The sequence below is a fragment of the Staurois parvus genome, unplaced genomic scaffold (assembly GCF_062004578.1).
Source record: "Staurois parvus isolate SC_StPar_1 unplaced genomic scaffold, SC_StPar_1.0 ptg002422l, whole genome shotgun sequence".
In the NCBI taxonomy this organism is placed as follows: Eukaryota; Metazoa; Chordata; class Amphibia; order Anura; family Ranidae; genus Staurois; species Staurois parvus.
Window position 1 is genome coordinate 92,910 of NW_028320218.1, and position 27,792 is coordinate 120,701.

The 27,792-nt window shown below is 42.4% G+C and overlaps 1 long non-coding RNA gene across 1 annotated transcript; it reads right to left on the reverse strand.

Annotated features, from left to right (window-relative positions):
* Positions 1-809: 809 nt before the first annotated feature.
* LOC149430894 (uncharacterized) lies at positions 810-27,792 on the reverse strand. Its single transcript, XR_016309381.1, has 3 exons — positions 27,382-27,792; positions 13,957-14,140; positions 810-1,625 (listed from the first exon to the last, which is right to left on the reverse strand). It is a non-coding gene; the product is annotated as an uncharacterized LOC149430894 (long non-coding RNA).

Below are 27,792 nucleotides of genomic sequence, written 5' to 3' on the forward strand. Positions count from 1 at the left end.
TTGGAGGAGGCTGGGAGCAACAAAAAGGTACAGTTTACAGTTAATAATTCTGTACATACTTAAATATATTTTTTTATTTTAAACCAAAGTTTATTGTCACTTTAAAATCTGACTGCCTGCCCACCACTCCTGCATTATATTTTAAAAAGGTACTTTGGCACTTACAGTGTCTAGTTGCAAAGGGCCAAAAAGTAATTTACCAAGTAAAAACTACTTTCAAGTGCTATAAGGAAAAATTAGATTTGTAAAACTGTAAAATGTCTGTTATGAAAGGGCTGCTTTTTAGGGTCCTGTGTCAGTAAATGGTATATAGGTATCACACATCTGTTTTCAAGAACTATTTGGGAAATGAATTGCTGACGAAGGAAACATGCCTTACTACAGCACAGTGCTGCCTCAGTACTGTACTCAGAGAAGATTTGACTATTCATAGCTAAAAGCTGCTGGCTTGGAAAGACTGAAATGTGTAGGTGTAATGCTCCGCTAGCTGCCACATTGCTCTCATTAAAGTGGAACTGTAATTTCTAATTTCCATGTAATAGCAAGACAGCTGAGCACTCCAATCTTATATTGCTTATTAAGCAAGCTGTATTCGTGATTTTCAGAGAAGCTGATGATACTTTTGTGCCTTTCAAGGATTTACTAAAGGTCTTGATAATGTGCCAAAAAGTTCACAAATGTCACTGACTCTTGCTGCTTTCTACATCTTTACTTACACTTCTAGCACAGGGATATTCTTTATCAATTTTTTGCACATTGCAAATTGGCAGATTTTAATATAATCACTGGATTTAAAGACAAGGCATGAATAAAGATTTCTGGATTTTATTATAAATATAAAATGAGAGTGCTTAGTTCACATTCTCCAATGTGGAATATCTTTTGATTACTTAATTAAATAACATATTTGTAGCACCAAATATATGTGGAATTTCATATCCGTAATAATGCTGACATATACATAATGGCAAGCCTTTTCAGAGATTTAAGATTATCACAACAATAATTGCATAAAGTCTGACTTTAGCTTCTGTTTAAGCATGTTATTTTTAATTTTGTAGGTATTATAATAGTACATGGTATATATTATGTAAGTAAAAAAATTTCTTTATCCTTCGTTCCATGATTTCCTTGGCAGGCAAGAAAGCAGACATAGCAATTTTAATAGAAAAATTGGATTTATCTGAGCAAGAATCAATCTTGAGAACTGTGGTTTCAGGAAATGTCCTTTATTAGACATAGCACGAATGCAGGAGAGGCTTTTTACTTTTTATATGAAAATATTATGGTATTATAAAAGATAATTACAAATAGATCATACCTACAGTAAATATAAAGAATGAAATATGTCCTGAAATGCTAATTTCATCTACTACAGAAAATAATCCTGGGTATACAAGTGAAATTTGACAACTACCTCAACTGAACTGAATGGATTCCAAATAAAGCTTTTTTTTCGAAAGGAAGTTAATTCTCTTGCTCACAAGTGATTAAAATTAAAATTTACAGTGTAGCCCAACATCCAGGAGGTCATAAAGCTCCATCTTCGGAAGCTGATGTATTCCCATTTGTGGAAGATTTTGCGGTCTTCAAAGCTGGCCATACAGGGTTAGTTCACCTGTTGGCTGAATAAAAAAAATTATATATTCTGGCAGTGGCCACAGTTGTCAGAATACAGTGGATGCAGCTGCTGATCAAGGAAACATTTTCAACATGCCCCTTCCACAGAAGTTGATCAAACAATTGATTTTGGTTAAGGAGGGGAGCCCACACAGTAATCGAAATTGGACTGGTCCCTGCTGAACTGGCTGAATTTCGATCAGCTTTAGACTTAAAGCAGAACTTCATTCTCTCAATCAACACTGACTATTTTTCATCCTTATGCTGCTATCATTACTAAATAAATATTATTATTATTATACAGAATTTATAAAGCGCCAATAGTTCGCTCAGCGCTGTACATTACAAAGGGGGACAGAACATGTGACAGAACAATACCAATACAATGCAAAACATGAGGGGATTGAGGGCCCTGCTCTTTCGAGCTTACAATCTAGGAGGGGGGGGGATGGTGGCACAGGAGGAGATAGCTGTGTGGGATGGAGTGGTAGGAAGAGTGGAGGAGGTCGGCAAGTTAGCAGGGGGTGGGGTAGGCTTCCCTGAAGAGATGGGTTTTCAGGGTGCGCCTAAAGCAGAGGAGAGTAGGTGATAATCTGATGGGTTGGGGCAGGGAGTTCCAGAGGATGGGTGACACCCTGGAGAAGTCCTGGAGGTGGGCATGGGAGGAGGAGACCAGGGAACTAGAGAGAAGGAGGTCTTTTGAGAAATAGAAAGGTATATTATATTTACTTGTTTAATACTTTTTTGTTACATTCCTTCAGTTACTTCCTGGCATGTCATACATCCCAGGAGTCTTCAGGAGGGCAGGAGGGTTTTCCCCAGTATAACACTGTGCATTGTTACTGTAATACAGATTTATATTTGACCACAAGATGGTAGTGTGTAGCATTTTGCTCATCATAGTCCCTATACAGGTGAGAAGAGACTGCTGTGACTGGTATGCTGATGACAGAACTTTCTTCACAGTGAAGCTGGGACTGAACTACACAGTCCATGAATGCTCACCAGGGGGTGTGGGAAGATATACAAGTAAAAGCCTGGGAAAGCAATGGGAGAGTTGGAGAGAGACTTTGCTGTGTAAAGAGCATGTGTGTTGAGAGCTCTCACGCCACGTGGACCTGAACCGGACTGGGTTAGGCCGAGAAGCTACAGAGAACACTGTTTAGCCAAGCATCCAAGGGGAAGAAGCAGGCTTGTGGAGAGCTGTTCGCTGCAGAAGAGTGAGAGCCATCACCAGCACAGCCACATCCTCAAGAGAAAAGAGGGGCCCTCATCGCTGGATGCTCACTGCTATATTGATTGTTACAACAGGACTTGGTGAGAGGTTTCTAACCCATTTATTGAAATTTGCAGTTACAAACAGTTGCTGCCATTCAGGTTCTTCAAGTTTCAGACACTCTTCAGCATAGGCCGCTACTAATGATACATGCGCCAGTGCCCCTCGCTGTTGTAGATTGCCATTCTTGTAATGTCATCACGGTCACTGCCTGCAGAATACTGAACTGAGTTGGCCCCCTGCAAGGAAGAACCATGTATCTACTTCCATCTAAGCTCAAGCGATCTATCCAAGTAAAGAATCTTGCTGCTTAAGTTCAACTTTACTCTTTAAAGGGGCACACCCCCTTTTCTCTTAAAGTGAACATTACCTGCTATCAAATCACAAAAGTGACTCTTGCTTCCAATTCAATTCCTTAAAGTGACCTTTCCCACCAACTTCACATATTAAGGAAAACTTTGCCAACCACTTTTGCTCTTAAAAAGGAATTACTCTGTTTCTCCACATCTTAAAAGGGACTGCACCTTTTGCTTCCTGCCAACATAAGGGCCCAAACTAGGCCGGTAGAAGAATAAATCTTCCAGGTTGTTTCTGCTCAGGGATTATCTTTCTTAGAAGTACTGGTGTGCAGGAAATTTTACACATTTCCTAGAGCTTAAGCCTAGACTCTCCTTACTGAGGGCCTATAAGTGAGGTAGCCTGAATCTGCTTGTCTCACTTGGGGAGTAATCTATCAGTTGGAGGGTTAGTCCTGCAGGATAAGTGGCCACGCTAATAAGTATATTTGTACAATATTGATGGATTTCTATGCTGAATCACTTTGTTTCATTGTGAATCTTTGTTAAATGTTAAATTGCCTACCTTCCTTTTTTATTCATCTTAATGCAACTTAATCATTTATTTTACATTGGTGTGCGAGTATTGTCCTTGTGTGGCAGCCAGGAGACACCCTGGCCAAGGCACTGTGGTGTCAGTAGGGGTGTAGTTCTGTCTAGGGCCTAGTGACAAACAGAGAACCCAAATATACCAGCGGCGCCTGCAGAGGTAACTCTACATGCACACCCTCTTGCCTGCATACCTCAGCTAAGGGCAGATGGATTCCAGGAAGCAAATGCTAGATAAATCTGACCTTACTTAAGATGGCCACGTCCAGAAATGCTAGGGGGTGTTTTTAAAATAGATTTCTCAGCAAAATAAGACATGGAGGCATGAATGGATAGGTAAGTTTACTTTGAATATTAAAAATGAATTAAATAGGGTTTTTGTTTTGTGGTGCTCAGATGCAGTGTAGTTCTGCTTTAAGCTGGCCATACAATGTTGGAATTGCGGCCATTTCACATGGATCAGTTATTATACAGCATCAGTATCTACTTCCTGAACTGGGATGCTGGCTCAGAGATGGCACAATCATGTAAATCTTGGTGCCTTTGCAGTTCTTCAATGTTTTTAACAAATGTCTGACACAGATCAGTCCCTGCTGTATGCTCCCACCTTGTGTTTGCTACAAAGTAACAATGTTGCAGTTTAAATTCTAGAGAAGAAGACTTGGAAAATGCTTCCTTCTGCTTACAGCACACTGATAGGGTTTACATGGTTGCTTCATCCTGGGTCCATCTTAACCACCTCCCGCTCGCCATATAGTACAATGACGGGCGCAAGGTGGTTCTCTCGTTCTGATAGGACGTCATATGACGTCCTTTCATTCTCACCACGCATGCGTGGCTCAGGGAGATCGCTGGTGCACTGTGTCCCTTGGAGCCAGCAGATCACGGAAAGAGCCGAAGATGTCGGCTCAGTCATGTGATCAGCTGATCACATGTAAACGCCGGTTATCGGCATTTCTCTCCTCTCGAGCTGTCATGCTGACAGCTTGAGAGGAGAGCTGGTAATTGGCTTTCTGTGGAGGGGACATGTACACTGATCATCAGGGCACTGATCATCAAGTGCCACCTGTCAGTGTCCATCAGTGCCAGCAGTCAGTGCCCATCAATGCCACATATCAGTGCATACCAGTGCACATCAACGCTACATATCAGTGCCCATCTGAGCTGCCTTTCAATGTCACCCATCAGTGCCAGTCAGTGCAACCTATCAATGCCAATCAGTGCTGCCTATCAGTGCTGCCTATCAGTGCTGCCTATCAGTGCCAGTCAGTGCGGCCTATCAGTGCCATATATCAGTGTCATGTATCAGTGCTGCCTTTCAGTGCCCATCAGTGATGCCTGTCAATGCCCATCAGTGCAATCTACCAGTGCCACCTATCAGTGTCCATCAGTGCAGCCTATCAGTGCCCATCACTGCAGCCTCATTAGCGCACATCAGTGAAGGAGAAAAATCACTTATTTACAAAATTGTTTAACAAAGACTAAGAAAACATTTTTTTTTCAAAATTTTCAGTGGTTTTTGGTTTGTTTAAGAAAAAATAAAAATCCCAGAGGTGATTTAATACCACCAAAAGAAAGCTCTATCTGTCTGAAAAATATGATAAAAATTTCATATGGGTACAGTGTTGCATGACCACGCAATTGTCATTCAAAGTGTGACAGCGCTGAAAGCTGGAAATTGGCCTGGGCAGGAAGGGGGTATAAGTGCCCTGTAGGCAAGTGGTTAAACTAGCCATACATGAATGTGTGGATAGGGGCACTGGCTCATTTATTTTTGATTCGATCCACTGTTTGAATAAAAAAAAAAATGGAAGAATTAAATCCTGTATGGCCTTCTTAAGGCTCTCTTTACACAAGAGCAAACACCTGACATTTGACAGGGATTTTCAACAGGCATCCGCCCAACTGCATGGCTCAAAGTGGTGTACAGTACAGAGTTTAAAGTGTTACTAAACCCGCAACAGTAAAATCAGCCTGTATATGCAGTAAAGCATGCTTGTTATACTCACTGTGGAACCTAAGGGATAATCCTCTACATTGTGTAAAAAAGGCTGTTTTTTTCCCGACTTCTCTGATCCTCCCCTTCTTCCAGTGCCCCCCTCTTATCTCCTGATAAGACATATTGTGTGGAGACACTGCACATGCTCAGTTTGGTGTGTATTGCTAGAGAGGGCTTTTTTTCTTGGGAGAGTGCACGTGATCAGCACAGGGCCAATCAGCACTGTACAGAGAGGTCAGGGGTTCTGCATCCTCCTACATGTTTTAACATGTGCTCTGCTGTACACTGATAGAAGTCACAAGATTGCTCTAACTGCTGATGAGAAAAGGTATTTAGCAGTTTATATTTACTAAAATAATTGCACTTCCATGCATGTTGTGTGTACTGTGGGAGAGTAGGTATAGTGAATGCAGGGTCCTGGGTTTAGTAACACTTTAAAGTTGATACACACTCCTGCAGTTATCAGGTACTGTTTTGTGCTTTATTGACCTTCAACATTTGTCACATTCTGTTTGCCATTCATTTTAACTGCTTCACCTCTTTGAGTGATTGAAGTGCAGGTTGAGAGAAGCAAAAACAATGCAGGCATTGGATACTCTCCTGCAGCCACTGCCAGTGTAAACGTAGCCTTCAATTGGGCATCAGTTGAAACTTAAGCTGACCATTGATGAATCGACTTTCGACTGGTTCAGGACAGACCAAACAAGATTCGATCCATCTTTGGGCAGGCCAATTGAACCCAAGTTGATCCATTGATCATGTCGCTAGCAGTAAGCACTGTGTTCTCCCAGCAGGGACATTTTCTGGCACCCCCTCCCCGGGAGAATATAAAAGCTCCACGGGAGGGATTTCCCATTGAACACTGACTGTGTTGATGAGGAAACAAATAATTTTCTTTCCTTGCAGGAAAGAAAATCACATAATCTATGGCTTGCTGGATGAGGAATAGTTTGGTATAGAACCCTTATCAGTTATTGTATGTAACGTTTCCAATTGCCTGATAAGCTTTCAAACGGCAAAAGAGCATAGAGGCACACAAGACCATTTTGCCCCACCAAAATTTAATTTTTCTTAGTCATGGATAGAATGGAAAAGAGTTAGAACACCTGTCAGTTTTTTTTCTAATGCTCTGTTAGATACACTATATTGCTTAAGCTATTGGGACACTCCTCCAAATAATTGGATTCAGGTGTCCCAATCATCTTCATGGCCACAGGTGTATAAAATCAAGCACCTAGGCATGCAGACTGCTTCTACAAACATTTGTGAAAGAATGGGTCGCTCTCAGGAGCTCAGTGAATTCAAGCATGGTACCGTGGTAGGTTGCCACCTGTGCAATAAGCCATCTGTGAAATTTCCTTGCTACTGTTAGTGGTATTAGAACAAAGTGGAAGCAACTGGGAACAACAGCAACTCAGCCACGAAGTGGTAGGCCACGTAAAATGACAGAGCGGGGTCAGCACATGCTGAAGCACACAGTGCGCAGAAGTCGCCAACTGTCTGCAGAGTCAGGAGCTAAAGACCTCCAAACTTTGTGTGGCCTTCAGATTAACACAACAACAGTGTATAGAGAGCTTCATGGAATGGGTTTCCATGGTCAAGCAGCTGCATCTAAGCTTCACATCACCGAGTGCAATGCAAAGCGTCTGATGCAGTGGCATAAAGCATGCCGCCACTGGACTATAGAGCAGTGGAGACATGTTCTCTGTCTGGCAATTCAATAGACGTGTCTGGGTTTGGCGGTTGCCAGGAGAACGGTCATTTCCTGATTACTTTGTGCCAAGTTGTACTTTGTAAAGTTTGGTGGAGGGGGGATTGTGGTGTGGGTTTGTTTTTCATGGGTTGGGCTTGGCCCCTTGGTTCCAGTGAAGGGAACTGTTAAGGTGTCAGCATACCAAGACATTTTGGACAATTTCGTGCTCCCAATTTTGTGGGAATAGTTTGGGGGTGGCTCCTTCCTGTTCCAACATGACTGCGCACCAGTGCACAAAGCAAGGTCCGTAAAGACATGAATGAGTGAGTTTGGGGTGGAGGAAATTGACTGGCCTGCACGGAGTCCTGACTTCAACCCGATAGAACAATTTTGGGATGAATTAGAGCAGAGACTGAGCCAGGCCTTCTCGTCCAACATCAGTGCCTGACCTCACAAATGCACTTCTGGAAGAATGGTCAAACATTCCCATAGACACACTCCTAAACCTTGTGGACAGCCTTTTCAGAAGAGTTGAAGCTGTTATAGCTGCAAACGGTGGGCCAACTCAATATTGAACCCTATGGACTAAGACTGGGATGCCAATAAAGTTCATGTGCGTGTAAAGGCAGGCATCCCAATACTTTTGAAAATATAGTGTAAGTTTGGACTCACTTCCTGTCCTGGTAAAAGCGTTTAGCCAGACAGGAAGCAAGGAGAACTCTTCAACAGCAGTGATGAGCTTGGGCATGTTCAATCCAGGATATGAAACCCATGTGTGTGAGCCCACCAGGAAGCTGCCACCTGTACTTCCCAATTATCTGTGGCTGCAATATTCCTCACCCCACAGATGCACATATACCAGCAGAGTGTATACATGTGGCTGTGGAGTAGTAAATGCCTTGGCTGCAGGTGACAGCTTGCTGGTTTGAGCAAATAACATGCATAAGAAAAATATACATTTGGGCAGTTAGTATGCAGTATCGTAAAACAGTGATATTTGTAGCATAAAATTTACATGTAGTTCCTTTGTCCTAAACAGGGTCTACTAGTAAATGTAGCTGTGCTGGGTTGTTGATATCCTGGTCGATTTATAGTTTTTGATCATTTGGATTTTCTCCTAAGCCTGGTGTGGCTGTGGTTCCTCCCTTCTGTCAATAGGTGACACTGTGACCTTTGCCATTAGTATGATGAATTGCAGTAAAGCTTGGTTATGAATATGCATACTTTTCTCAGCTAATCAGTAGGATTTTTTGTGGCCACTGAGCATGTTGGGAGAAAGTATAAATATTTGGGAAGGTCAGGTGATGGGTGTCTTCCCACCCAGACCTTGGTCTGGTGTGGATGAGTGAGCAATTGCTGTTTTGGGTAGGCCAGTAGCCTAGGGCCTAGCCATGTGCTTGAGGCTCTGCTAGAGAGAGCCTGTTTGTTCTCTGGGTGCATGAAGGAAAGGATGGAGACCTGAGATGAAGTAGCAGAGGTGACTCTGCCATAGACTGGGGAACTATGGAGAGCCTGGGAAACTGTCAAAATGGCCTTATTCAGAGAATTCCTGCATTTCCTTGTGAGTTTTCTTTTTGTTGCTATGAGAGACAGCTGTTGCTACTAAAGCACATATTGCTGGTCACAGCTTAAAGGCTCTTTTACTGTACTGCTATCTACTCTCTTTTCTTTTTGTTTAAAGAGTCTGCTAGTCTGCTGTTTTTAGATTTGGGGTGTCCTGTGCCCTAACCTTCTCTCACTGCTCTATAAATATATATCATCAAAATCTGCCTTTATCAGGCAGAATACTTGCATTAAAGTTGGAGGGTTGGTATTCTGCCACTGAGTAGTATACACTGTCTTACATGGCAAATCATTAAGTGAAACATAATACGTTTGTGGACCAGGGGTACAAAGTCATTCAGAAAACCAAAAAAGACAAACTTCAAAGGTTGTGGGCCCGTAAAATCCAAGAAGAGTCTCAGGTATGGAGTATAATGCTTCCTAAAAGGCAGTGATACAAGTTCAAGTCCAGAAAACATGATACAAGTTACCGGTAGCCGGAGAGTCACCATATTTCTGAGGCACTGGGCATGTGGTGTGAGACTCACACAGTACATTGTATCGGACCTGTAGTGTAAATGGTGTATAAACCTAAATTGTATAGGCTTATCCACTGTACTGATAGTATCTATAAAACATATGTCAGTTACTTCTGCCCAGCTTTCCTCAGAGAGGTATGGGATAGATTTTAGCCATTTTATGTAGGAAAAAAAAATGGTTGTGCTTCTTTAATCCGTAAACATTTGTAGAAAGTAATCAAAATCAAATACGGGTAAAGCGCTTCCAATATGATATAACAAATCAAATATCACCTCATACCATAACCCTTTATCATAAAGAGATCCCCCCAGTATTCAGTATCCTTTTGTGAATGTGCAATATATATATATATATATATAAATATATATATATATATATATATACACATACACATATATATATTACACATATACACACACAGTATAGCTCTCAAAGGATAAATTAACCTTTTGTCATGGTAAGGAAGCTTCGCGTCGGCACATATCTATGCGCCAACGCTGGGTACCCGTCAGCCGTTCTGGTGCGCATGCTGCTCTTAGAATGGTGCCTTATGGTCTACTATGTTCTGTGCTTGTATCCTGATTTCTGTAACCTACCTGATTTGACCTGACTACGATTGAACTCCGCCTGCACCGACCCGGCTCATCCCTTGACTATCCGCTTGCCTGCTCCTCTGTTCCCGATCTGCCTGATTGATCCTGACCTGGCTTGTCTGATGCTGCTACCTTTCGTGCCTATGACTATCTCTGGCTGCCAGCTGCCACAGTTGCCCAAACCCTCTGCTATACCTTCCTGCTGCTGCACCTGCATCTGCAACCAACCTGCATCCTGGTATTCCAGGTCATCACCTGCCAGCTGTCACTGCAGACCCGTCAGGCACTCGTGCCCCTCCTGGCTCGGTGCCTTCTGTTTACCCTAGGGAGTGGTAAGAGGACGCCCTCTCTCCATGACAGGCTCCCCAACCAGGTAAGTGACACCTTTTTGACAAAAATAATACATGCACATTTTTTTGCAGGTAAAGGAGCCTGGAAAGCATTGCACCAGTGATCAGTAGATTGCTGATGCCATGCAGGTCTCCTGCAGACCTGTCAGAATATCTGCTTGCCGTACAGGGATGTACGGTCAAGCAGATATTCTGACAGGAAGCTTCAATTAACTACTAGTAGTAGTTCATTGAAAACTACAAGCCCACAGCCGCTAAGGCTGCCGGGACTTGCAGTTGATTCATTCCCCGCATGGCCACGCTGTTTTCAAATCTGACAGATAGTATGGGGAAACCTCTCCCCGTACTGTCAAAGCGAGGGGGGGGGGGGGTACTGGGGCGTGTTGGGCTGCAACTAAGGGAACTACTGTAAAAACGGGTGGAACATGTAACCTGTTCCCAAAGGTGAACTTATCCTTTCTCTGTCATTTTTGCCTTTTTTATTTTTGTTTATTTTTCCTCTTTCCACTATATATACATATTCATTCTTCTATTTAAATGATTTTAGGGATAATCTATATATTTTCTAATATTTTTGTTTATACATGTATGTATCGTCATATATACAGTATAGTTATAGGAATAGGATATTTATTCATTCCTATTTATACCTCCTAGATTGTAAGCTCCAAGGAGCAGGGCCCTCCTTTCCCTCTTGTATTGAACTGTAATGCTACTGTATTGTCCCCGTTATATTTTAAAGCGCTGAGCAAACTGTTGGTGCTATATAAATCCTGTATAATAATAATAATAATACACATTATGTGTATATATTATATTTTATGTAATAAGAGCATATGCCATATATCCATGAGTTTTTTTTTTCAGTAATATCTTATAGGTCTTATTTTATATTATTTTCTGTGATATATATATGCCATTTTTTTTATATGCTGTATTTATTATTTATTTATTTCAGGTACTTATATAGCGCCATCAATTTACCCAGCACTTTACATATATATATTGTACATTCACATCAGTCCCTAACCCTCAAGGGGTGTACAATCTAAGGTCCCTACTCACATTCATACATACACATATTAGGGCCAATTTAGACAGGATCCAATTAACTTACCAGTATGTCTTTGGAGTGTGGGAGGAAACCCACGTGGGCACAGGGAGAACAGCTCCAGGCAGGTGGTGCTGTGGTTGGGATTCAAACTAACGACCCTAGTACTGTCAGGCGGACGTGCTAACCATTTAGCCACTGTGCTGCCCACATTTTATTTAATTGTAAGCTATTAGTGCATTGCTTATTCACCTCTTAATCAGATGCCATTTCACCTGTGTTCATGTGCCTTAAGAATTAGGGAATGTCTCTGACATGATTAGAATCGCCCTTATTTCTTGCCTAGTGATTATCTTTGGTTAGATGTTAATTTGTGAGCAGCATGTGATCTCTACAAAGATGGTGGTTGGGGTGTGGTAAAAGGCTGCTATGTCAATCAGGATGCAGTAGATATATAAGAGCATGGTGTTGTTGACTAGCCTCAGCCTTTGAAAAAGCCAACTGGGAAGCAACGCATCAGACGGGCAATGACCGCATCAGACGGGCAATGACCTCATCACGCTGGGCAAAGCTTAGATGCCATTTTGAAAAGTCAAGTATACTAATAGCCTGTGACATGCCTCTGAACTTTTTAACATGTGAGTGGAATTTTAATTTTCTTATGGAAATAAACTAGCAGTCTGTATTATTGGATGTTTCTTTGCTTCCTTTTAATATATATATTCCTGGGAGATCGGTAATGACCAGGTAAATGCTGAAGAAGATCGTGGTCTCTAATAAAAAGTGCAATTGACCCTCCTTTTGCAGCGGGGTCCATGATATAAGGTGAGGAGATACCCATGAGACGTGGTGAAGGGTACAGTGGTGTTTGTTCACGCTGAAGAAAATGATATTGTTGTTCTGACAACATTTAATATATAGACTGAAAATTGCATGAAGACTGGTTGGTGTATGGGACTCTCACATTGGACCAAACGTTTTTGTTTTTTTATGCTTTAAGAGCTATACTGTGTGTGTGTGTGTATATATATATATATATATATATATCTATATATATATATTTTTTTTTTTTTTTTTTTTTTGCACATTCACGATAGGATACTGAATACTGGGAAGGAATCTGGTTATGATAACGGGTTATGGTATGAGGTTATATGATATTTGATTTGTTATGTCATTTCACTAGTATTTGATTTTGATTCATTAACACAGTGGAGTGATTGCACAGGGTGGTAGCTGCTTTCCTGATTCAATCTGACTTAATTTGACTTACTTTTTATTTATTTATTTTCAGTTGTGAGTACTAATAGCGCGGGCGGGGGTGTTCTATTTTTATTTTGTAGAAAGTAGCAGTTTGGTTTGGTTTTCAATATAGTGAGACTGTACCATAGGAAGAGGGGCTAACACTGGTATTAAGGTATCAAATTGAGTCCATATGGCATAGCATATCAGTGGGTACTTAAATAAATATTTGTTGGATATATCCATTTTGGCCAGCAGATCATCGAAAGAGGAATGAATTCCAAACAGGTGTACAGATATAACTTATGCCCTTGGAGAGCCAACAAGTAGAATCTGGATGTGCTAAGAGTTTTGTGAGTTAGGGATTTTCCCACAAGGGAGTCTGAAGTGAGCTACAGGTTTACGAGGGCAAAAGAATGTGTCCTGCTGTGATCCATGCTATGGAACAAATATCCACAGATCGCCTATCACAGGTATAAATAGCAGTACAGAACAATCTGTACCTGGTGACCTGGGGAGAACCCAAAAACTAGTATAAAATAGTGTATTCAGCTGTATATGTATGTTAGTTGGGACACAATAAAATAGTTGTTAAATGTAGGGGTGGCTAAGTCGTCATCAGATTTTGTGACTTGCAGGGAGAACCTGGCAATTTTGGTTTGTGATTTTTTCCAAATAAGTGAGGATATAGCAGAGTCTATATGTTGCACGATCTTGCACGGGAAGAAATATGGGTTATAAATCATACAGGAATTTGGGAAGAAATATCATTACAAATAAGCTGATACAACCTATTAGATTCTGAAGAAGATAATTCCACACCAGCAGTGTACTTACCATCTGAATGAGGATAGGGAGTAAATTGAGGGGTGTGAATTTGGAAATTTGAAAGTGATCTGTCAATTGTAAATGGGAATGCAAGACATAGTCATAAGGATGTGGGGGCCCTTTGGATATGCAGATTCCTTATCACAGCTCACAACCCTGAGATTCAATGTCCTTAAAAACTAGCTGTAAGGCTTAGAAAAAATTTGCTGAACCACCTGTATAAGAGCATCATTAGCATATAATGAGATCTTCGCCTAGAGGGAGCCCCAGCAAATGCCACCATAAGCAAACATAGTCTTGACCAAAAACAAAAGGAAAACTTTACATAACTATTGTACCTTTTATGTTAGTTGGTGGGTATCAGGAGAAAAGCTGGAGGCCAGGTAATAACACTGTGTAGAATAGTGAAGAAGTGCATTTGGCTGTTCTAAATCACTTGCAGCTTTGCATGAAAAATCACGGAGTATTGTATATCCAGGGAGCACAACTTCAGCTGGGCTTGTTGGAACAGAGTGCTCAGACCTGTGTTGAGAAGTCGAGAAAAAAAAAGACCTCAGCATTAACAATATGTAGGTTGCCCTTCTTTCTGACCACTCTTATGATGCTGTCTGTCATTAAGTAGTTGAACAATGGGGTGTGGGAGGCTGCCAGGTGGTAATGGTCTTCCCTTGGTGTGCCCTTTTCACTACAAAGCATTAGGAGGGAGTATTATTTTCCAAATTCCTGAGTCAACCACTGTTCCAGGAAACTAGCTGGATCCAGCCCCTCAGTCTTCTCAGCAAGCCAATTATTTCCAAATGTTGCTACACTGTTTGTTTTCTAAATTATCAGCCTTACCTTCCATTGTTTATAATTTAGTGGATAAAATCTTAACTTAGAGAAAGGAGAGGGTTAATAGTTTCCTCTAAGGAACCAATGTGGGTTTCAGTATATGTGATCCTTTCTCTGATTTTGTGCACATCCTGGCGCTGTATAATAAAATCTAATTTCAACTCTTCAACTTTTCCCAGTAAAGTGAAGTGGTTTACCTGAATGGCTTGCAGAAAATCGGATACAGTAGGTTCAGAATTACCACTGGATGTCTCAAGGTTGGGTGAGGAGGGAGTGCACAGATGCAATTATGTTGGAGTTGATATGCAGGTAAGTGGTGACAGGATTGGAGGCTCCTCAAACAGATCTGGAGTGGAGGCAGGGGAGACACATGGAGGTGTAGTGCAGGTGCCATCTTGGCCAGAATGGGAGGGCATACTCATTTTTGCTGGCAGTTGTCTTCTGCAGCAGCTCATCCACCAGGGATCTAATGCACCCCTAGGAGGCTACAGTTTAGGTAGGCGAGGTTGCCAACTCTGTACAAAATGAAGAGTTGGTCAGGATAATGAAAGCAGTGTGCAAAAGCTGACAGGGAGGAGAACTGTTTTGTTTACTAACATTTCTCCCCCCCTCCCATTGGAGATGCTCAGCAATCACTGGGCCGGGACCCGGTGATTGACAGCTGCGGCACCAAATGGCAGTGCAGGTAGGGCACGCGTGTGCCTTGCACGCGCCCCCTACCTGAAAGTGTAACATCACGTATATACATAATTTTGTGCGCCCATGCCACCCTGTAACAGTATATCTGCTATAGGGCTGACGGGAAGCAGTTAACTCTAGAGTACCACCAGTGGAGCCGCTTGTATTTTTGCCCAGGTCTCCCCTTGCTTCATCCCACAGCCAGGCACAAAGTATTTTCCACAGTCAGGCGCACACACACTTTTGCTTATTGTCCCCAATGACCAGTCTAGAGCGTGTTGTTTTTTGAGATTTATTGTAGAATTAGGGATAGGGATTTTTGTAGGATACTCCAAAATGAAAACTTTTCACACTGAGGACATCTAACTGATCTCCTAGTTAATTACTGTTGATGTCCTTGCTGAAGGCAGATGGAAGACTTCTCTTTAGATTACAGCAACAAGTAGTTTAGGATTGAGCAAAGGTCCTTGCAGTAGCAATGATTGGACAAGCTATTCAGAACACCAGCCAGTGTTCCCTTTTCTCAGACCAATGCTGACTGACTATCGAGCACCACAGGTGTAGCCAAGTACATAGAGTCCCCAAGATCTCTCAGTGTCTGTACTCACAATGCCCAAGGACAGAATGGTAGCCTCCTTCCAATCTTCTCACCGACACCCTTCAGTGATACCAGACAGATCCTTGGCAGACAGCTCCCCTCAGTCAGCGTACAGGAGAACCAGGATCATTCTTTCTAGCTCCAGGCCCTCATACTGCCCACCCGAGCAAATCCCAGGTGAGGCAAGCCTGCCTCCAGCCTGGCTTGGTGTAATGCTCTCCAGGAAAAGACTCAGCCCATGTGTTCACAGAACTTAAATACCACTCCCAGAATGCAATGGGGCCACATTCTGATGCAATTGGCCAGGGCTGTATCCAAATTCATGCTGTTCATTTGCCTAGCTGCTACCCATGTTCTGGAAGGCTCTCATAGCTTCCTGAAAGTAGGTGAAACTCAAGACAAACTTAAAACAGTTTGAGAGCTGCATGAGCAGACCTGACTAAACAATTACAGCACTCTGTTAAGCAGAATACCAGGCTGAATTTACCTTACAGCCTCTCTGTTTAAATAGAGAAACACAACTATACTTCTCCTAACTATACAGATCCTAGAACCCATCTAGGAGAGTGCAACAGAATGTTATTGAATGTTACAAAAAGACATTTCATTTAACTTTTATGCACCAAAAAAAGCTGCAAAGATTGGGACTTTTCAGGAGCTACTTTGGATCAAAACACATACAAACGTATATACACACAAAGATAGTGTAAAGCAACCACATACATGCATAAATAAATAAATGTTTAGCAAAACCTGGTAAATAAATGAGTGATATATAAAATAAATAGTGTAGCACAATCAAATAAATAAATTGTGAAACACAACTAATGAATACATAACTGTCCATAAATAAAAAAATAGGTCCAATAATGGGTCTGATTGTCCCAAAATCCAATCACCAATGTGTATTCAGTGTTGAATTAATCTTCATGGAACAACACCCACTGCACCAATAACCTCCACCAAAGAAAAGACTGTCTGCTCACCTCCAAGGTATGACCATTGAGCTAACAGTAGGTCTAATGCGCGTTACCTTAGGGGTCAATCTCCCATTCACATGCCCCGTTCCTATGCTCCAAAGTTTCGAACATGCAGAGACATCCATGCAAGATAAAAGAACAGCCAATATTGCTCTCTATTTACATTTTTTTTTAAAATACTGCTTAAAGTAAAAATGCCACTTGCAAGATGAGGCACATAACCGTGCTGGGATAAACACTCAGTACAAAATTCCACTAGGCAAGATTGCCGCGGGATGACGTCAGTCATGTCTCACACCTGAGGAAGTCCTGCCAAGGAAGTAATGCGTATAGGTGGGTGGAGCTACACACATGACATCATTTCTCAGCCATCTTACCCCACTAAATATATTATTATTTCTGTCTGCGATAAGGCTAGGGTTGCCACCTCATCCTTTAAAACCGAACACATATTAATTACACAGGTTCTGTGGCCAATTTAACTCATATAAGGTACTATGTAAGTCTAATTACCAACTTAATCAGCCAGAGAAGCTGTGAAATTAATATTTAGGTTTGAAAGGATGAGGTGGCAACCCTAGAAAGGGTATATTTATGAATTATGGGATTCCATAGCAAAATTCTAATGGGGCCCTTCTGCGAACTCTCTCTAGAGTCGAATGTGACAATATGTATCATTAGTTTTAACGAGGTATGCCTAAATCAAGGACAGGAAGCAGGAGCACATAGTTAGTAGAATAATAAAGAGCATTGGATAAAAGGTATAGTTTTAGTAGCAATTATAATAATAACTATAATGATATTTTATATTATGACAAAATGAATAATTCTCCTGCACACATTTACTATCTAACCCTGAGGGCTCGTTTACACCAACCTGCACACTAAAACAGGTTCAGTCTTGTGTCCATTGTTTACAAGTGGTACTTTTACTTGTTACAATACAAGGCACTGTTTGGCCCCTCTTATATGGGACATCTGTCAGTTCTTCAGGCAGACCTGATTGGAAGGTCTATGGAGCCCTCCAATCCAAGCTGGTCCAGTCAACTCCAAAAAAAATAGAAAAGTACTGCATCCTTTTCTGTTTTAGCAGACTGGATTGGAAGTACCATGATTTAAATGGACGGTGGAGTTCGATTATACCTGGCCACCCATGGAGCTCAGAGAAGTCTACCCATGTCAGCTCTGTCTTGCTTGGCTCCGACCAGCAGGGAATCTGCTCACAGATCCCCTGCTGATCAGAACGTCCTCTGCTCAGTGTGAAAAGAAGCCTTGCCCTTTTACCTATTTTTTTTAAACTTTATTGAAATGTCACAAAATGGCATTTTATTCATGTATGTGCACCACAGCTTCACTGCAATGGCATGAGGTGAGTGTTGCAAAAAATGCAATATAATATAATGAAGCATATCTGAATTTTTATGCAATACACCACAACCCATCTCAACGCAATGTTAAAGTGACACCAAACTATATTCTTATTCTCCAAAAAAAATCCATACACATCCATGACATTACCCAGCATGCCTTGGAGCCCCTCACTCTGGGATAGGCTGAGGCTGTATCCATATTCAAAATGCATAGCTTCACACCTATCATCCAGAACATTCTGCAGTAACCTGGATACAGAGGAAGCTAGGCAGGCTACCACTTATTGAGCACACAGAGCAGACCTCACTAAACAATCTCCGCTCACTCAGTACAGTGAGCCAACTATACTTTTACCTAGCAAAGATTACAGCCACTCTGCCTACAACTTTACCTATTGTGACATGGGATAGTTAGCTCTCGTGGTAGGAACTATTTTTAAGCGCTTTGTAGCCCACTTTTATGTAAAGGAAAGTGAAAGTTCACAAACGAATGATTTCCCACACATGGGATTTTCTCCAATTTCAACAGAAATCCATACATTGGAAAATGCTGAGCTGCCTGGTTCGTAAGCTCACTCATCTTCAATTGCAGTACCTTTGCTGGATACTTGGCTCCAGGGGCGGACTGACTATTTGGAAACTCGGGCACTGCCTGAGGGCCGGGGTCAGTAGGGGGCCCCATGAGATGCCCCTGGTACCTTTTTCATAGGCTTTTTTGAGTTTGGGCAAGGACACAGGGGCCCCATGATCCCCTATTGCCTGGGGGCCCCATGAGTTGTCAGTCCGCCCCTGCTTGGCTCTCTAGCCTTCAGAAAAAGCATCCTGCAGTGATGACCAGCTCTGGCCTATGGATGGGGGTTCTCCCACTCCGATAGGAGTCGACCTGACTCCTGGAACTGAGACCTCTATCTTTTGGCTTCCAGCTGGGTCTTCTGACCCCTCCATGAGACCTTTAGTCTCCCCCTACTTGCCACCCCCTGCAGGCTGAACAAATGTTTCTCCATGATCACCAGAGGCAACAACAGACACTTTTGCAAAAACATCTTCACTCCGAATTTGAGCTACATCTGCACTTTCTCCTGTTGCCAAGGTTACCGGGTTACCGGTTTTCCCTTACCATAGATTTGCTGTCATTTCCAAGCACAGCAATTCCAATCTATTTCATGAATTTCAGCTTTAAGGGTGTTGTAATTCTGGTGACCTCGGGGCAACCCTCCAGTACACTGCCTGATACTTTATCCCCAATAGAGACAGTAACTGTACTAACCAGCTTTCTTTGGGCCAAGCTTCCTTTACAGCAACACTCTCAAACTTGGCAAACAATTCCTCTGCGTCATTAGCAGGCAACATGAGCTGGATGAAGTCAGCTATGGGATTGTAGACAGCATGTTTAAGAAACAAATACTAAACAGCAGTGGAGGTTAATTGGCAGCGGCCTCTTCATTATTGGTATAAATAACCTTTATTAACCACTTGCCCTCCAGAGGATTTACCCCCCTTCCTGACCAGGCCATTTTTTGCATTACGGCACTCATCCAAATAAAATTTACATCCTTTTTTTCCCATGAATGGAGCTTTCTTTTGGTGGTATTTGATCACCTGTATGTTTTTTATTTTTTGCACTATAAAAGAAAACAGACTGACAATTTTGAGGAAAAAAGCAATATTTTTGACTTTTTGCTATTTAACATGTCCAGCAAAAAAATTTAAAAAAAATTAAACTTTGTCATAAATTTACCCCAAAATGTATTCTGCTACATGTCTTTGCCAAAAAAAAATCCCAATACGTGTAAATTAAATGGTTTATGTGAAGGTTTCAGTGTTTACAAATGGCGGTATACAGTAGATACTGGAGTTTTATTTATTTTTTCTTTTATTAGTAATGGCAGCGATCAGCAACTTATAGTGGGACTGCAGGACTGCGGCGAGCATTCTGACACTGGGGGGAACTGACTTGGTGTCACTGGCATCCTCAGTGACACCAATACAGTGATCAGTGCTAAAATAAGCACTGACACTGTACTAATGGCACTGGGCAGGAAGGGGTTATCATGAGGGGCGATCGAAGGTTAACTGTGTGCTGGGAGTGCTTTACTAGGGGGCTGTGTCAGTGTGCTTCACTGTAAGCAGTGTGCCTGAGCTAACAGGGAGGAGAACTGTTAGTAAACAAAACAGTTCTCTTCCCCATCGGAGATCGTCAGAAATCACCAGGCACCAACAAGTAATTACCAGCCGGGACCCAGTGATTGACAGCCGTGGCCGCGAATGGTGGTGCAGGTAGGGCTCATCCCCTACCCGGTAAAGCAAAATCACGTATATAATCGTGATTTTGCACACCCGTGCCACCCTCTGCTACAGGGCAGACGGGAAGTGGTTAACATACATAACTATATCAATAAACCATATAAATAATGAATTTCAAATAACATTGACCACTTAACCACTTCCTTACCACGCTATAGCCGAATTACAGCTACAGCATGATAGTCCAGAAGAGAGGAGAGCCGGTAATCGGCTTTCCGCGGAGGGGACATGTGCCCTGATGAACAGTGTGGCCCCAGAAGTGCCACCTGTCAGTGTCCATCAGTGCCAGCAGTCAGTGCCCATCAGTGCCACGTGCCAGTGCCCATCAGTGCCACATCAATGCCACATATCAGTGCATACCAGTGCACATCAATGCCACATATCAGTGCCCATCTGAGCTGCCTTTCAATGTCACCCATCAGTGCCAGTCAGTGCCACCTATCAATGCCAATCAGTGCCACCTATCAGTGCTGCCAATCAGTGCCACCTATCAGTGCCAGTCAGTGTCGCCTATCAGTGCGCATCAGTGCCGCCTATCAGTGCGCATCAGTGCCGCCTATCAGTGCCCGTCAGTGCCGCCTATCAGTGCCCATCAGTGCCGCCTATCAGTGCCCATCAGTGCCGCCTATCAGTGCCAGTGAGTGCTGCCTAAGAGTGCCAGTCAGTGCCGCCTATCAGTGCCAGTCAGTGCTGCCTATCAGTGCCGCCTATCAGTGCCATATATCAGTGTCATGCATCAGTGCTGCCTTTCAGTGCCCATCAGTGATGCCTGTCAATGCCCATCAGTGCAACCTACCAGTGCCTCCTCATCAGTGCCCATCAGTGCCACCTATCAGTGTCCATCAGTGCAGCCTATCAGTGCCCATCACTGCAGCCTCATTAGCGCACATCAGTGAAGGAGAAAAATCACATATTTACAAAATTGTATAACAAAAACTAAAAAAAACATTTTTTTTTCAAAATTTTTAGTGGTTTTTGGTTTAAGAAAAAATAAAAAACCCAGAGGTGATTAAATACCACCAAAATAAAGCTCTGTCTGTCACAAAAAAATGATAATAATTTCATATGGGTACAGTGTTGCATGACCGCGCAATTGTCATTCAAAATGTGACAGCGCTGAAAGTTGGGAATTGGCCTGGACAGGAAGGGGGTATAAGTGCCCTGTAGGCTAGTGGTTAAATACGTGCAACAAAAACAAAAACAGATTCAACTGTGAGTAACAAGTGAATCGTGCAATCACTCTGTGTGCACTATTAAATAAACTAATAAATGTGACAAACAGTGTACACTCCAAAATCAAAACAAATAAATAAATAAAAACACTAAAACTAAATAAATAAATAAATCATAAATAAACAAATTAAAATAAAATAAATAATAAAATAAAAATATAATACAAAAGGTGAACACTCCGTGAACACTTCTATAGGGCAAGAATGCATACAATTACCCTCATAGAGTAATATCAAGCCTTTAAGGAATACTCAGGTGTTAGCATTCACTTCCAAGCCTCCATTATGCTGTATATAGGGTAAGCCTTTATACCTCCATCATCCTCAAGGAAGGAAGGAAGGAAGGAAGGAAGGAAGGGGAAAAAAGGAAAGGGAAGGAAGGAAGAGGGAAAAAAAGGAAGGAAGAAAAGTGAGGTAGGGGAGGGAGAAAATAAGGAACGGAGGGAGTGGATGAAGAAAGGAAAGGAAAGAAAAGGGAGGGAGGAAATGGATGGAGGAAAGAAGGAAGAAAGGGAGGAAAGAAGGAAGGAATAAAGAAAGAAAGAAAGGGAAGAAGGAAGGAAGTGGATGGAGGAAGGAAAAAAAGGAAGGAAGAAAAGGGATGAAGATAGGGAGGGAAGGAAGGAGGGAAGAAAGGAAGGGAAGGAAGGAAGGGAAGAAAGAGGATGGAGGTAGGAAGGAAGGGAAGGAAGAGGATGGAGGAATGAAGGAAAGGGAGGGAGGGAGGGAATGGATGGAGAGGGAGGGAAGGAAGAGGAAGGAGGGAAGGAAGGATGGAAGGAAGGAGAGAAGGAGAGAAGGAAGGAAGGAAGGAAGGAAGGAAGGAAGGAAGGAAGGAAGGAAGGAAGGAAGGAAAGGGAAGGAAGGAAGGAAGAGGGAAAAAAGGAAGGAAGGAAAGGGATGAAAGTAGGGAGGGAAGGAAGGAGGGAAGGAAGGAAGGGAAGAAAGAGGATGGAGGAAGGAAGGAAGGAAGGAAGGGAAGGAATGGATGGAGATAGGAAGGAAGAGGATGGAGGAATGAAGGAAAGGGAAGGAGGGAATGGATGGAGAGGGAGGGAAAGAAGAGGAAGGAGGGAAGGAAGGAAGAAAGGAAGGAAGGAAGGAAGGGGAAAAAAAGGAAAGGGAAGGAAGGAAGGAAGAGGGAAAAAAGGAAGGAAGGAAAGTGAGGTAGGGGAGGAAGGAAATAAGGAAGGGAGGGAGTGGATGGAGGAAGGAAAGGAAAGAAAAGGGAAGGAGGAAATGGATGGAGGAAGGAAGAAAGGAGTGGATGGAGGAAGGAAAAAAAGGAAGGAAGAAAAGGGATGAAGGTAGGGAGGGAGGGAGGGAAGGAAGGAAGGGAAGAAAGAGGATGGAGGAAGGAAGGAAGGGAAGGAATGGATGGAGATAGGAAGGAAGAGGATGGAGGAATGAAGGAAAGGGAGGGAGGGAGGGAGGGAGGAAGGAAGGAAGGAAGGGGGAAAAAAGGAAGGAAGGAAAGTGAGGTAGGGGAGGAAGGAAATAAGGAAGGGAGGGAGTGGATGGAGGAAGGAAAGGAAAGAAAAGGGAGGGAGGAAATGGATGGAGGAAGGAAGAAAGGAAAGGGAGGAAAGAAAGGGAGGAAAGAAAGGGAGGAAAGAAAGGGAGGAAAGAAAGGGAGGAAAGAAAGGGAGGAAAGAAAGGGAGGAAAGAAAGGGAGGAAAGAAAGGGAGGAAAGAAAGAAAGAAAGAAAGAAAGAAAGAAAGAAAGAAAGAAAGAAAGAAAGAAAGAAAGAAAGAAAGAAAGAGAAGAAGTGGATGGAGGAAGGAAAAAAAGGAAGGAAGAAAAGGGATGAAGGTAGGGAGGGAAGGAAGGAGGGAAGGAAGGAAGGAAGGAAGGAAGGAAGGAAGGAAGAGAAGAAAGAGGATGGAGGAAGGAAAAAAAGGAAGGAAGAAAAGGGATGAAGGTAGGGAGGGAAGGAAGGAGGGAAGGAAGGAAGGGAATAAAGAGGATGGAGGAAGGAAGGAAGGGAAGGAATGGATGGAGGAAGGAAGGAAGGGAAGGAAGAGGATGGAGGAATGAAGGAAAGAGAGGGAGGGAATGAATGGAGGAAGGAAGGGGAGGGAGGGAAGGAAGGAAGGCGAAGGAAAGAAGGCGAGGGAAGGAAGGGGAGGGAAGGGAAGGAATAAAGGGGACGGGAAAGGGAAAGGAAAGGGCCAGAAAGGAAAGGAACTCACATGGATCCCGGCTTACTGGCACATTCAGAAACATCACACAGCTGCTTCTATTCTGGTATTTTATACACTATTCTTTTCAAATTTGAAATGATTCTATTCGAAATTAAAATTTCCGAAGACAGTTATATTCTTTCTATTTTATTCTATTCTATAGTTTTTCTATTCTATTCCTTCCTCCATGGTATGTTGGTTGCTCTCTTCTTGTTCCAGCTTTCGTGATTGGGGACAGATTTAAACCTTGGGGTTCCCAGGGGCATTTCAGGTTCAGGGGAGCCTTCATACATAGAGTTGGTTTACATGCTCAATGACAGTCACACATTTTCAAAATACATGATACAATGTCATTCTGAGGTCAAGGGTACATACACATGTTGTTATATGCTACCTTCCTTAAGGCTAGATTCACACCTATGCAGTTTGTTTGATCTGTTTCTGCAGTGCTTTTTGCATGCGTTTTGCTTTTTTGCACATGCGTTTCTAACGCATTTTGACTGCATTTTTTATGCGCTTTTTTAACTTGTTGCTGGGCAGAATAAAATGCAAAAAGCATCAAAAACGCACAACATGCTTTTCTGCAGTGTCTCCATTGAAGTCTATAGAACCAAAAATGCACCGTTTTGCATTTAAAAAAGTCCCTGACCCTTTCCAAAAAACTCACCGGGTAAAAACGCAGAGATGTGAACCTGTCCCATAGAAAATCATGTTAAATGGATTGCTGTGCATTTCTGCAAAACGCAACAGAAAACACAGAGATGTGAACCTAGACTAAAGCGGAGTTCCAGTGAAAATAAAAAAAAAAATAACAGTCAGCAGCTGAAAAACTGTAGCTGTTGACTTTTAAAAAAACAGACAGTTACCTGTTCCTTGATCCCGCGGTGTTCTCCCCGCAGCCTGTTTCACCAGCTCCCCTGTGTTTCAAGCGCCGGCATCTTCAATGTGGGCACCCGGCTGTGACAGCTTGTGGCTTCACAGCCGAGTGCCCACTGCGCATGTGAAAGTAGCACTGTGCTTCTCAATGGCCCCGTAGTCTTCTGGGACTTGTCACGTGTCCCAGAAGACTATGGGGAGGGAGGGGTGAGGATAACTTCTGCTTCTGATTACCTAGGTGATCGCAGCAGAAGTAGGAGCGAGTACCTGTCAATTTCGTGTACCCGCTTCCCAAAGGTGCCAATCCTTAACGGGAAGTGGGGGACTAGTCCTTAAAGCGGAACTTCCCCTTTTGGTTGGAGCCCTGCTTTCAGAGTATAAGCACTCTATATGTGGTTCGCTTGAGCTTGCAAAATTAATTTTTGAATATGATACAGTTGCAAGAAAAAGTATGTGAACCCCTTGGGATTACGTTGAGTTTTGCATGAATTGGGCATAAAATGTGCTCTGAACGTCATCTAAGTCACAACAATAGAAGAAAACAGTCTGCTGAACATAATACTACACAAACATTAGATGTTGCCATGGTTTAATTACACATAACATGTAAACATTCACAGTGCAGGGAGGAAAAAGTATGTGAGGCCCTAGCTTAATGACTTCTCCCAGAGCTAATTGGAGCCAGGAGTGAGCCAACCTTGACTCCAATCAGTGTGATGATATTGGATGTGTTGCTGACAGCTGTCCTGCCCTTAAAAAACACACACCTGTTTTGGGTTTACTGGTTTCAAGATGCACTGTCTGATGTGAACCATGCCTCGCAGAAAAGAGCTCTCAGAAGACCTACAATCAAGAATTGTTGACTTGCATGAAGCTGGAAAGGGTTACAAAAGTATCTCCAAAAGCCTTGATGTTCATGTGTCCACGGTAAGACAGACTGTCTACAAATGGAGAAAGTTTAGCACTGTTGCTACTCTCCCTAGGCGTGGTCGTCCTGTAAAAATGACTGCAAGAGCACAGCGCAGAATGCTGCATGAGGTAAAGAAGAATCCCAGAGTGTCAGCTAAAGACCTACAGAAATCTCTGGCACATGCTAACATTTTTGTTGACACATCTACAATAAGGAAAACGTTAAACAAGAATGGAGTACATGGGAGGACACCACGGAGGAAGCCATTGCTGTCCAAAAAGAATATTGCAGCACGTTTGAAGTTTGCAAAAGAGCACCTGGATGTTCCACAGCACTACTGGCAAAATATACTGTGGACAGATGAAACCAAGATTGAGTTTTTTGGGAGGAACACACAACACTATGTGTGGAGAAAAAAAGGCACAGCACACCAACATCAAAACCTCATCCCCACTGTAAAACATGGCGGAGGGAGCATCATGGTTTGGGCTGCTTTGCTGCTTTAGGGCCTGGACGGATTGTTGTCATTGATGGGAAAATGAATTCCAGAGTTTATCAAGACATTTTGCAGGAAAATGTACGACCATCTGTCCGCCAATTGAAGCTCCGCAGAGGATGGGTGATGCAACAGGACAATGACCCAAAGAATACAAGTAATTCAACAAAATAATGGCTGCAACAGCACAGAATACGCCTTCTGGAGTGGCCCAGTCAGAGACCTGACCTCAACCCGATTGAAATGCTGTGGCATGACCTTAAGAGAGCGATTCACACCAAACATCCCAAGAATATTGCTACACTGAAACAGTTTTGTGAAGAGGAGTGGTCCAAAATTACTCCAGATCGTTGTGCAGGTCTGATCTGCAACTACAGGAAATGTTTGGTTGAGGTTATTGCTGCCAAAGGAGGGTCAACCAGTTATTAAGTCCAAAGGTTCACATACTTTTTCCTCCCTGCACTGTGAATGTTTACATGTTATGTGTAATTAAACCATGGCAACGTCTAATGTTTGTTAGTATTATGTTCAGCAGACTGTGTTCTTCTATTGTTGTGACTTAGATGACGTTCAGAGCACATTTTATGCCCAATTCATGCAAAACTCCACGTAATCCCAAGGGGTTCACATACTTTTTCTTGCAACTGTACAATATTAATGATACATTTTAATAAAAGAAAGTATTTTTTTTATTATATATTTTATATTATTTATTTGTTATTACTTTATATAGCTTTTTAAAATAGTTTTATATTATTTTGTATAGAGGGGGTATCCTTCTGTCAAGGGGACCCAGGGCTGTTGACCCTTTGCCCCCTTATAAATCCAACACCATTCGCGATGGGTGGTGCTGGTGGGCGGTACTGTGGACACTATGGGTGGTCTAATCTGTTAGAACATGACAGCTCTGGCTGTGTGGGCACCTATAGTTGTAGTCAATGCTGTGAAAGAGCATAGGAGGGAGGCTACATTCACACACAATATGAGAGCATGTACATCAAATGTAGCCACCCTTAGGAACGAAGACACAACACTAGAGATTGTAACAGAATTTTAGAAAAGATACATTGTGGTGCTGGATTTCAAGGAGGCAAAGTGAAAATGTTCTTAAGCTTTTGGATATGATGTTATTCTTTTCAATTTAGAGTTTACTGACACTTTAAATCTCAATAAAAGGTCACACCTAATTTTTTCAGTATTAATATGTGTTACTAAACCCAGGACGCTGCATTTACTATATCTGGTCTCCCACAGTACTCAGAACATGGAAATGCAATTTATTAGTAAATATAAACTGTTAAATACCTTTTCTCATCAGCAGTTAGAGCAGTCTTGTGACTTATATCAGTCTCTTGCTGAGCACTGGTTAAAGCTTGTAGGAAGAGTTTTCATTCTCCTCTGATTTTCCTATGAGGCTGCATAACGATTGACAGTGCTGATTGGCCCTGTACTGATCACCTGCACTCTCCCAAGAAAAGAAAACTCTCTATAAATACACACCAGACTGAGCATGTGCAGCTTGCCCCCAAGGCTCTGTTCTATCAGCAGATGGATGAGAGACAGTAGAAGAAGGGCAGGATCATAGAAGTCAGGATCAAACATCCTTTTTACTTAATGCAGAGGATTAACCCCTTAGGTTCCTGACTGATTTTACTGTAGTGGGTTTAGTAACACTTTAACCACTAGCCTACAGGGCACTTATACCCCCTTCCTGCC